The sequence below is a fragment of the Dermacentor andersoni genome, chromosome 7 (assembly GCF_023375885.2).
Source record: "Dermacentor andersoni chromosome 7, qqDerAnde1_hic_scaffold, whole genome shotgun sequence".
Taxonomy (NCBI): Eukaryota; Metazoa; Arthropoda; class Arachnida; order Ixodida; family Ixodidae; genus Dermacentor; species Dermacentor andersoni.
The window spans coordinates 56,756,333-56,768,091 of record NC_092820.1 but is presented as its reverse complement, the minus strand read 5'-3'; positions in this window follow the sequence as shown (position 1 = coordinate 56,768,091).

The window sequence follows — 11,759 nt, the reverse complement described above, 5'->3', positions numbered from 1 at the left end:
CAGCAGGAATATTATCACTATTGTACTTTTGTCCGCAAGCACGTGTAGCAGGAACCACGGCTAGCTCGGAAGGGCTGAAAGTGATCATATCACATGGTATGCCAGGAGGCGACGTTCCTTTTGATAGAATGCTTTAGTTTAACTGTGTAAGCACAAGCTTCTGTTTTCTCGTTCAGCGCTGCGAGCCGTCACTTTATTCGCCCGCAAAAAATTCAGAAGCAACTGCAACTGAAGCTGGGTTCTTCCAGATTTGGAGCATACGGCCTGATGACAGCACGGCTAGTTTCCTTTGCAAAATTTTGCACGCAGCCAAATTATATTACAACTGGTTCGATTCGTTTCCATGTCATGCATTTACACTAAAGCAAGTGACACTGCTCAAAAGTGAACGTTCTCCAAATTTCGGAATCCCAACGGAAGAAACGCAACTTCTTCTGATTGGTTGCTTACTTCTCACGTTTCACCGAGGTTTGAGAATTCCTATGGGTGACGGGTTCCTGTTGTGTTCCCAAGCATGGGCCCTACATGGAACACTGCGTACTGCAAGCACGAGCAAGTGCCAGTTATCAGGTGCGGACTACCTCATCGGACGGATCACCTGCCTATGATGGAAGGGTGCACCGCGACTCGCAAGCGGGACTGTAATCTTTTTATATGAAGACAAACTGACCACGTAAGCGAACAGTTTTTAGATTCATTCTATTGGTGGACAATAACCGTATTTAGCTTCTGAAAGCACGACCGATGATAGTATCCATATGTTGTTGGATGCTAAGTAATATACTGCAACACGTGTATCTACATGAATTTGCCTATGAAGAACAGTAAAGTGTCGTACCGGTTGCAGTGGAGAAACGCCGTTTCTGAAAGGCGCTGCGCTACCTTTCAGAGGCCCGCTGCGCGCAAACACTTTCATTTTTTAACCTCTGGCTCACTTGAAAAGCTTTTTTTTAATGCTGATGCGGCTTGCTTGGCAGGCCCGACGTTTGCACTCCCATAGCAACCACTTGCGTTGTTTTGTAGGTAAAATCACTGATACAAATCAAAATAAGGTAATCGGCAGAACGGACCCTTTACGCTTCGACAAAACACCTTGATTCTAAGCCACCAAGAACAAACTTGAGCACAGCGCTAAGCGATATAGGGTCGCGGACAACCTGAATGTCACAGCTATCCTTGTTTATTTGGATACTGTTGCCAGCACAAGTATGAGTTTCTGTGGTTACCAATAAAAACGATACGAGCAGCAATATTGTAATAAATGAAAGCGACAAATAAGAAGCGAGAATAATAGCGCCGAGTTAAACTCTACCAACTAAAAAGTATAGTTGCAAAATGCATAGACAAAGCTGAGACATTGCATGCGGCTTTAACGCTTACTACGACGCTCAGTTGGAGCCACAGCATTAGAGCGTGCACCAAAGCACCAATGTGGTCACGCCTTGTAGCTAATGCTGAACGATATACGACATCCCGCGCTAATGAGAGCCATATATAGCAGTGCGCTTTGAAGCTCCGACCAACAAAGAACGCCGCCATGTGATTTAAAAAAGAAATAAACAGAGCAGCGTTCTAATTAGCCGTGCTGGTGATGAAATGCTTCAGGAGAACACATTAGGCGCACTCCAAACCGTTCACAGTGCGAGTGTAAAAGAAAGAAGATATTTGTTTGGGATTTATTTTTCCTATTTATAAATAAATGGATACAGTCAATGTTCCCTGCAAACACGATATTTGAGTTCCAACTAATTTTTCATGCTTAAGCAAAGCAAGAACACGTGCTTTAGCGCGTAGTTCCATACTGACGTTCATTGCAACCAAAACAATGAGCACTGGAGACAATCTGTTGTGATATCAGGGAATGTTTGAGCATAATAAGAAAGAATGAAGCCGCCAGAAATGTTCACGTTCAAGCATGTTCTCCAATGCACGTTCCTCAATATGTAATGAAGGATCCCGGCTGGTTGGCGAGTTGCGGCATGAATCGTTGCTGAATATCGTAAGGGAGATTAGCTTTACTTCCTGTAATGTTAAAGGCTCCCACGAGTAGCATTGAAGAAGACTAGTAATGCAGCAATTTAGCAAGGCTGCCAAACCGACTTACTGTGGTGTGTTATATCAAAGCATCTAAATGGCCCCGTTATATAATGTAATTGAGGTAACGTGAAATTACCACGATAAAGCTGATAAAATAATTTTCATCTAGGTGGTAATATAACAAAGCTTTAAGACGTGTAGGAAAATAATACAACACTCATATTGATGATTTAGGAACACGTGATGTTTTCATGTCAACTGGAGCTTCACTTTGTCTTTGCACCTAAAACAAATAACAAGATTTCTTGCTACAAGAACTGTAAGTTACGCGGCACGTTAAATTGTACTGTTACGGCTATAAAGGTTGGTATCAGTCATATTTCAATGCAACACGTGTTCACATTGCTATTGCGCTGAATCAATGAAATTGTGCTTTAAAAGGTCTGAATGTGGAGAAGGCACTGAAAATAAAGTCAAGAAATTGTACTTGTATTTCCACCCTATTTCCACAATATTACAATATAGAAAGAACTGATGCACTAAATATGAATAATGAAGGTTAGTAATTTCACGAAAAATTTCTCCATTTTGTAATAAGTGAATGCGCGTTATATTTCTTTGCGTTGTTGGAAACCAAACGGAAGTGCAATAACACATATGCGAGGCAAATAGCCTAGAATAAATTTTCGCACTCCGCATGGACTGGACGAAAAGCACGACAAGGCGACAGAACACATTTCTTCATAAAAATTGTTTTACACAATTTATATATGTTAGAGTTGCCCGTCGGAGTTCAACTAAAGGTTACGCTGAAATGCTGTGTGCTGACTATTTCTATCGTGTGTAGAGGAATAGATCCTCTTCTAAAGCAATCACCCAATTTTATGGGAACAGACAAATTACCATTCTTTTAGTTGGCTTACTTTAATACAGTTGGAAGTCGACAACAAATATTTTTGAACAGCGTGATTACATCCGACAAAAGACTGCTTTCACCAGAGCTGGCAGGCAGGATAGTGCTGCTATATGCATCTACAATTGTGTTGTGCGTAACCCGCCATGGTGGCTTAGTGGCTATGCGGCTGCGCCGCTAAGCACGAGGTTGCGAGTTCAAATTTTCGCCACAGTGGCTGCAGTTGGAAGGGGGCAACGCAAACATCCCCGTGTCCCGTGGTAAAAATTAATCCGAAGGCCGCTACTACGGCGTATCTCTTAATGATGTCGTTGTTCTGGCATTGCGTAAAACCTCAAAGTTATTTCATTAATATTGCCCGTGTCATATTTCGCGCTAAGGATATTAACAATATTGTTAGTATGTACAAACATTAAAAGAAGGCCTAAAATACTACCTATCGGTGCGCATTTTCTTAAAAGTTGGTTGGGATGAAGTATAGTTGTGAATAGGCACAAATGACTCCGAATAGGTTAGTATGAACGAAAAATTCGACGGACTTGCCACGAAGGCCTTGATCTGTGAGATTTAGCTTGATCATTTTATGATAAAGTGAATGAATGCCTTACTGAAATCAATGGTAATACCACCGGTTGTATATGTATTTTTAATGCTGCGTAAAGCACGATCTTTTACGGTTATTAAAACTGTTTCAGTTTGAGGTCTTTCTCAAAACCAATTTGTGCGTTAGAAAGGTTACTTTCGCTGAAGAATCAATTAATCGCAAGAACAATACCTTTTTTATTGCTTTTTTGAAGAAAATATCAACCAATATTGGCGTATATTTGTTTATTAAATGTATTTAAGGAAAGGTTGGTGCCTACGTGTGCTATCGATTGCTCCTGTTCTCTTACGTGATAGTTATTGTCGGGTAAGTTGTCAACTATCCCTAAACTGGACAAATAAACGCATGAACGAACATTCATGTACTAAGTCTCAATACTTGAATGTAATTAAATGTTCGCGCAATAGAACAATTCACATGGCATAAATACTCACAAGACCGAAGTGTCCACACGCAACACATAAGTTCACACAGCATAAATGTTCACAAAGCCAAGATGTTCACACAGAAGAAGTTGGACGCTTGAATGAATACAAATGGTACATGAGCACAAAGACACAATGAACATGTAATTAAGGACCCCTGTTAATAATACGAATGTGAACAATAACTATTGTATGGCTTGCATCTTTGTGATATTTTTGATTCCTCTCAAAATTTTACTAAGGCGCGCGCAGCGATGGTTTGAAGTTTTTCTTTTGGCCATGGACCTCAAATTTTTCCTAAATAGAGTGGCCGTCATTCCCAGCAATGTAGTTATTTCGAGAGGTTTTTGCGGGGAGCATCGTGTTTTTACAGTGTAGAAGAAGCCTTATATTTTTTGCCTTCCTCTTCTGACGTTTTTATGGGTGACCTACTGAGGGTCATTTGATCGCATCAGGAAATAACCTTAGATTAACCTTAAAAAAGTCAGGAACGTCCAATCAAAAAATTCACCCAAAACATATATACCTGTACAGGGGTAAGAAGGAGAAGAAAGGGGGACGCTGGCAAGGGTGCGCTGGCTAACACTCTCAAGGTTACTTTGAGTAGTAACACACAAATACCCAAGAAAGCAGAGGGGGAATCCGCGCCGCAGTATCTCAATTGGTTAGAGCACCGCACGCGTAATACGAAGATGTGGCATCGTTCCCCATCTGCGGCGAATTGTTTTTGATACACTTTCGTTGCCATTAATTTATCATATTTTTTTATTTGCCTGAGTAAGTACAAGTAATTACCCCCGTGTTTTCCTTGGTGTATTTGTTGGCTTCGCATGACATGATGTACAGGGGTAAGGCATTGAAACACATATTTTATAGGCTTTACCTGCAAATTATAGATATCGAAATCTTGACTAATGTTGCGATCTCTGAATCTGCTGTACTCTCAGCTTCATTTATATAACCGAGAGGAAAGCTGAAATAGCGATATATGATTGGTCGTATGATATCCAGCAGGCAACTACCTCGAAGAGCACGTTGTAAAATTTATTGGCTAAAATGAACAAATACCTGACTGATTATTTCACGATTGCTACGTACTAGCGTTTCTTTATTTTATTTATTTTCGCCACCGAGTACACTGTGTAACAATTTGCACATGACTACAAGTTCCTTTATCATATTATAAGAAAAAAGTGCGTGCATAAGCTCTGTGCTCAATTTGCTACTGAAAGAGTTATAATTTTATATTTGACGGTGTTCTTGTACGAGAGACGATTTGAATTTTAAAAAAATTATATTATATCCCTTGTTTCAGCTTCCGCGACCCAAAGTTTTTGATGCTTCCTGAGTCTCCGGAATTTTTTGAGGTAGAGAAGTACATACAGATTAAAGAGTGGTATCTATATCAGCGCCTATTGTCCCCACAGTACTGATGGCAATTTAGAAAATACTAATAAATGAAGTTCCCATGAACTCGATCGGGAAGGCGCGTGGGCCTGGTGAGAATGTTGATCAAGCTCGTTGAACAAATAGTGTCGCTGAATTGGCGGAGGCAAGTATTTTTTCTAAGTGCTTTTACACTGGAGTCTCCGCAACAGACTAGTTTCGGATTACTGTGGAAAGAATGTGCGAATTTGTTCCAAGAGAGCGCACAAGAAGCTCGAATTATCCCCTCACAAGGAGGGGCAGGGGAGACGGTAAGCAACGATTTATATCTGTTCACCTTGTCGTCTCTGCCTGGATGTCACCGTGATCATGACACCGCTTTTATCATCATCGCTGCCGTTGATGACAATGTTGCGGCGATTGTCAGAGGATCTCAATAGCTTTAAGCTTACCGGTGAGTTTGAGACTAAAGGCGAGTCGGCTGGAGTAAGTCCTATCGCTATGAATGGGTCCAGAGTCGGAGTAATTGCTAAAAAATGTGTTCTCTTCTCATGTGCGCATGGTACAAACAAATATGTGCGCTTAGCAGGGTTTGCCTCATTCAGGAGTATTGCATATATATGTATATATATATATATATATATATATATATATATATATATATATATATATACACATACATGACTACATAAACCAAGAGACAACGAAGCCAAGGAGAAACCATCGGGAAATCAGATGTGATTGAGATTGAAATGTAGAAAATAGTGAAGCAAAGGGAAATGAAACTGGACGAAAGGATAACTTGTCGCTGGTGGGAACAACGTCCGCCTTACGCGTGCGTCGCGCGACCAATCGTGGCACGGCGACGGATTTCCCAGCATCTACCATGTTTTGCGATGTTTGGAACAACATAAAAGTAACTGTTAAAAGCCTTATTTTCCTGTCTTAAGCGTAAATATGTTTCACAGTGCATTTCAAGTTGGAGCACACATGCTTTTCATGCTGCATCCACTAAAGGGGATTTACTACAATCCGCAGATCTCGCTACAGTGACAATATGGAGAGTGTGTGCAAAATAGACCTGGTGAAGTTCTTGAAAAATTTCGCAAGCACACGGTTAAGGACAAAAAAAGACGTGGACAAGGCCAACTCCATGAGTAAGTCATTTGAAACATGGTTGCATACATGTGTCGCCAAGCAAGCACCACATCCTTATTATAATATTGACACGTGTACTTCTTTATCTTTATCGGGCGACCACTTCTCACCGTTCAACAAATGTTATCGCACAGCGCAGGACGCGCCTGCATGTAAAAGAAGTTTCCAGAATGTTATCGATGGTTCCATCCGCTGTCTTGCCCCGCAACTTGTGTAATCTGATTGCGTGTATGCACGACGCGAATAGTGTAGAACTTTCTGGAAGACACGCGTGTCCCAGCGGTTACTCTGGAACAATCGACGACTGATATATCCTCCTAAGACCCATTGTACGATACATTGCGCATTGCCTTCAACTTTTTTTCGAAGTTCACTCTGAACTCACTACAGAAAATATTCATCCTTGGTATAAAGTACGGTGCGTGTGTAACTGTAAAGAAATGGTTTGCTCATATTCTTGTCACCCGCTTTCGAGAAATTTGACACTAAATTGATCTCGACCTCTGTATCGTATCAGACGGCAGAAAGCAACCTTGAGGTGTGTTTCGAAATCACTGACATTGCGTGAAAATACGGGATGCAGCAGCAACATGGCAATTTAGTACACGTAGTGCCATTTTAATATCTGCGTTTAGGCAATGAAATGCAGTTTTTACAATAGCAAACAGGGGAGATAGCTCTTTTATCGCGTACATGGAGACGCAGCGTTTGGTATCTAACCACGGTATTTAAATTTTAAAATTTGTTTTTCACGTTTGTAACATAACAGTAGACAATAAAAACGACCTTGAATAGTGATTATGTCCTATAGCTGCATTCCGGTCTCAGGATATAAAAGCCGACGCGCTTGACCCGCTCATCAGATTTTCCGACGATCGCCGACCGTGTTCGCCGCTATCGTTGTGCTATAAGTGTAGCCTGTTTTTGTGGGCACAGGTTCGCCCAATAAGAGCTAGTTTTGTATTCCACCGTATTGCTGCTTTCTTCACCGTCACTGCCACGTGACAATATCCTACTATAAATGTGACAAAGGGAATAAGCAAGATATATCTGACAGGAAAAAGAAAGAGTTAGCGTGCGTGTTAATGAGATAATGAAAGAAGAGCTAACGTAAAGCAGCACTGTCATTTAAATGCACACTAAAAAGCAACATATTCTCAGCTGTTTCTGTAAACAACCCTACCACGAACACTAGGAAAGCCATTCTTGCCACCCACAGAGACTTGTTACGCCTAAAAAGATGCAAAGTAAAATGTCTGATGGTGAGTTTTCTTTAAATCATCCACACGGTTTCACTGTGAATTTGTATATAATAATGTATTGTGGTCAGCCCTAGTGGATGTTGTTTAGAAAAATAGAGTTCGGTGAATTATAAATGAGCAAAACATTAAACTTGGTAAGTTTGTGGTACTGCTACACAAAGATCCGAATATGCAGAAATGCTTGGAAAGGCATAATGTCACACTCAAGAGCGAATGATGGGGAGGTTTTAATGTGAAGTTCTCAAATTTGAACATTCCTTTTTCTTTTATTCTATAATAATATACACGTTGCCAATAAATTTGGCAAATATGAATTTATTAGAGTACATTGTCAGTATAAAATGATTTATCGCTTGTTTTTAGTGTCCATTTATACATTTATCATCAATTGAATCCACATTATTAAATTCGAGCGCTTGGAACCGTCCTACTACCATTTAATAGATGTTGTCATAATAAGCGGGCCTTTAGTCACAGGTTGCGACACATTCAAGCTTGACATTTATTTATAGAAATTCACTACGTAGACAGCTTTGTGGTTAAAGTAGAATAGTGCAGCCTAGCATAGTGAGATTGGTGACAGGAAGTCTGGCATCAACAAGCTCTTTTTGTCGCTTTTTGTCGTGCATTTCTCGGCTCAAAAAGTACGTGGTTCTTGTGATCTGGTTGTATTCTATAAATATTTCTTGCACGTGTTCTTCTCTGTGCAGTTCGCAACATACTCTCTGTTATATCTTGGGAGGGCAGACTTAATTTGTGAAATGTAACGAAAATATCACATCTATTAAGCTCGTATATTTGCTGCTCGGGCTGCAAAGACAAGATCGAGGAAAGATCCTTAGTCAAAAACAAATTTCAAAACTTCCGCACCAACGAAGGATGATGCAGAATAGAAGAAATTACAAAATCTTTATAGGGTGGAGCGGAGCACTGTCTGGAACATTCAGCTAGGGGCGGCGACTACAGCACCCATCACGTTTACCAGGAGCAAACTAAAAGAAGGCAATGTGAAGCCTCCGAAATGCAGCACTGCTGTGTCTGAAGCAGATGCTCGCAATTTACACCGGACATGTCAAGGCAAAACTAGAGTCCACTGAAGCCCATCAAAGGCGCAATAGGTAAAAAAATTGCCTATCTGACTGCCACTGAAGAAGGCTTACTGAAAATGCATTTCGAAAAATTGTTGTTGCACTACATGCGTGAATCTGGTCTTCATGTTTACATAAATTTAATTCTCAAACCGTGACATGTATCACTCGGGTTGAATAATAGAAAAGAAAAAGACCTGTGCTAATGGAGTGCAAATTTGAACAAAAGTGCTAGGGCAGAAGCCATCTCACGATGACAGTCGATTTTAATGCAATTAGCGTTTGGGCAATGTAGCGACACATGGCATTTGTGAAATGTTTGGTTACAATCTGTAGCGGTGTCTCTTTTGGGGGACAATTGCTAAGCCGTTTTCTTCCTTTTTCTGACGTTTACATAAATGTAATACATAAATGTTTACACAAATATTACTAAAATAGTAGCGACCATTCTCAGAGTCTTGTTGTTTCGGCAATAGGTGAAATACTCCGACATCGTGACACTTTGCTATAGCACCCAACCGCCAAGATAGCTTATGAGTAAGACGGCATGACGACTGGATGACACCACGCCAGTGACGTCAATGGAATGATGAAGATGGCATGACGTCGATGGAACTACAAAGGCGGCATGACGCAGACGCAGGGAGGATGGTGTCATGACAAAATTCAATGACTTGGATGCAAGAACAAAGGCGGCAGAACGACGATGGAATGACAATAACCGGATGATAATTGCTAACCTCTTACTGCCTTATTTCTTACCGGAACAAGAACATTGCAATCACAGTTAAATTAGCTTGCATGTGAGGTAAGTACACAAAAAATTACTCTCACACAATATCCTACCACGAGTAAGACTGGTCGCCTCATTGAAAAAAGCGGAAAGGGGATCTCGCACAGGTTAATACCTTGATATTCTCGCGCTTTTACACTGAACAAACCCGTACTTCTCAGGTGAACTGACTTTTATTTCACGGTAGTCTGCAAAAAAGTTGGTATTACGGTGACGGCGACTTCAGTTTAGCCACCCGAATGAATGCAACCGCAAGAACCTCTTACAGCATTCACCCTCGTTGGAAGCACTGTCCGCAAAACGATTTTTGTGTGAGAGATTGAGACACATTGCCGTGCTTTTTCGGGATCAGCACACGCGATGCCAAAACATACGTTTCTTTAGGAGTCCCTTTTTGATTAATTACCTCTTATTCTGCATCTCACGAAATCTCGACAAAGGCTAAGAGAGACTAAGTAATGACGATAGCATAGCGACGATCACGTGACGGCGAGGACGTGAGGTCAATGAGGTGGCGACGAGTGTTCGATGACGATAGCGTGACGAAGACTGTATGTCAAAAGCTAGATGACGAAGCTGCAATGATGATGATTGCACGCAGTGATGGCTATGGCATCACAAGTGCGGCAGAAACACGATTGAATGACGGTAGGGTAATAACGATAGAAAGATGAACAGGGAATTACGTCGATCAATCGACAAAGACGTTTTGACGACAATCGGTAGACGTGATTGATGCGATAAAGATGGTAAAACGATGGCGTCAGTATGAAGACAGGACGACAGTGGTATGATGACGACTGTGTAAAGACGGTGACACCACGACTATGATATGACAAGAATCAGATTTCCAGGTTAGAATGATGATGGGGATATCGCGACGGCTTCGTGTCGACGGTGTGACAAAAGATGTATGAAGAAGACCTTAGAACGATGAAGTAATGACGACGTTGGCATAATAACGGCATGAGGATATTACGATGAAGGCGAGTTTAGGACGACAATTGCATCAAAGCGTGTGTATCACTAATACTGTATGACGAAGACCGCACGAAGGGAGGACGATCGCATGACGGTACGAGGTTCGCATGGCGAGAGTCGGACAACAACTCTGAAGTGACGACACTGAAATGACGAAGGACGACAAGATATGATGACGATGGCACAATAACAATGAGTGGCATTATTTACCTCTTGACGGTAGTTATGCGACCGCGCGACGACGACTGTATGACGGCAATCGCATGACAGCGATGGCATGATGAGACTCGGATGACAAAGATAGAATGACGATAGAATAACCACGGCGGCATTATGACGGCAGTATAACAAAGGATGCAGGACAACGACTACATCATAGCGTCAAAATGACACAATGGCATGAGAACGGTAATGTCAATTAAATAACGACGAGCGCCATAATAAAAAATGTGTAGCACTGTGCCTGTTTTATGACTATGGCATGATGGCAATGGCGTGACGAGAGTCGGATGAAAAAGCTGGAATGACGACGGTGAAACGACCGGGAAGCCATCACGACGACGAGCATATACCTTTTGGTTGAAGCTGACAGACAACTCGGGTCACTATAGGCCGGCATAAGATGCTGGATAGACAGATATAAGGTCTCAAAACGTCTCAAGTACCGAAAAAATAAAAAAAAATAAAAGAGGAACATTTGCTGACTGAAATGCGTCGTCTATATTTTCCTCAAAAAGGCGCGGAATACCTTGCTTGCATGAAGCTGGCAAAAGCGACGCTACCGTTTTTTCTCTTTTGTACGCGAGGAACAGTCTTGCAGTGGTTACTTTATAAGAGTGTTCTTTGAACGCTTACTTAAATAAAAAAAATTTTGTACCTAATCAATTTTTATATTTGTGTGGGTTTTCCAGATTCCTTCTACTGGCCGCAACAGAATCGATTGCGCAAAGTATAGCTTATTTTCATGAATATCTGTTTTTTGCAACTGATTCATTCCAATGCAGAAATTCGTTTCCTCTAAGTTATCATGCTGCAATACATTCTAATGCCGTTTCTGTGGGTACAAGTATATTTTTCTGGGACTTGTAAAGCATGGCCATACTTAGAGGCCA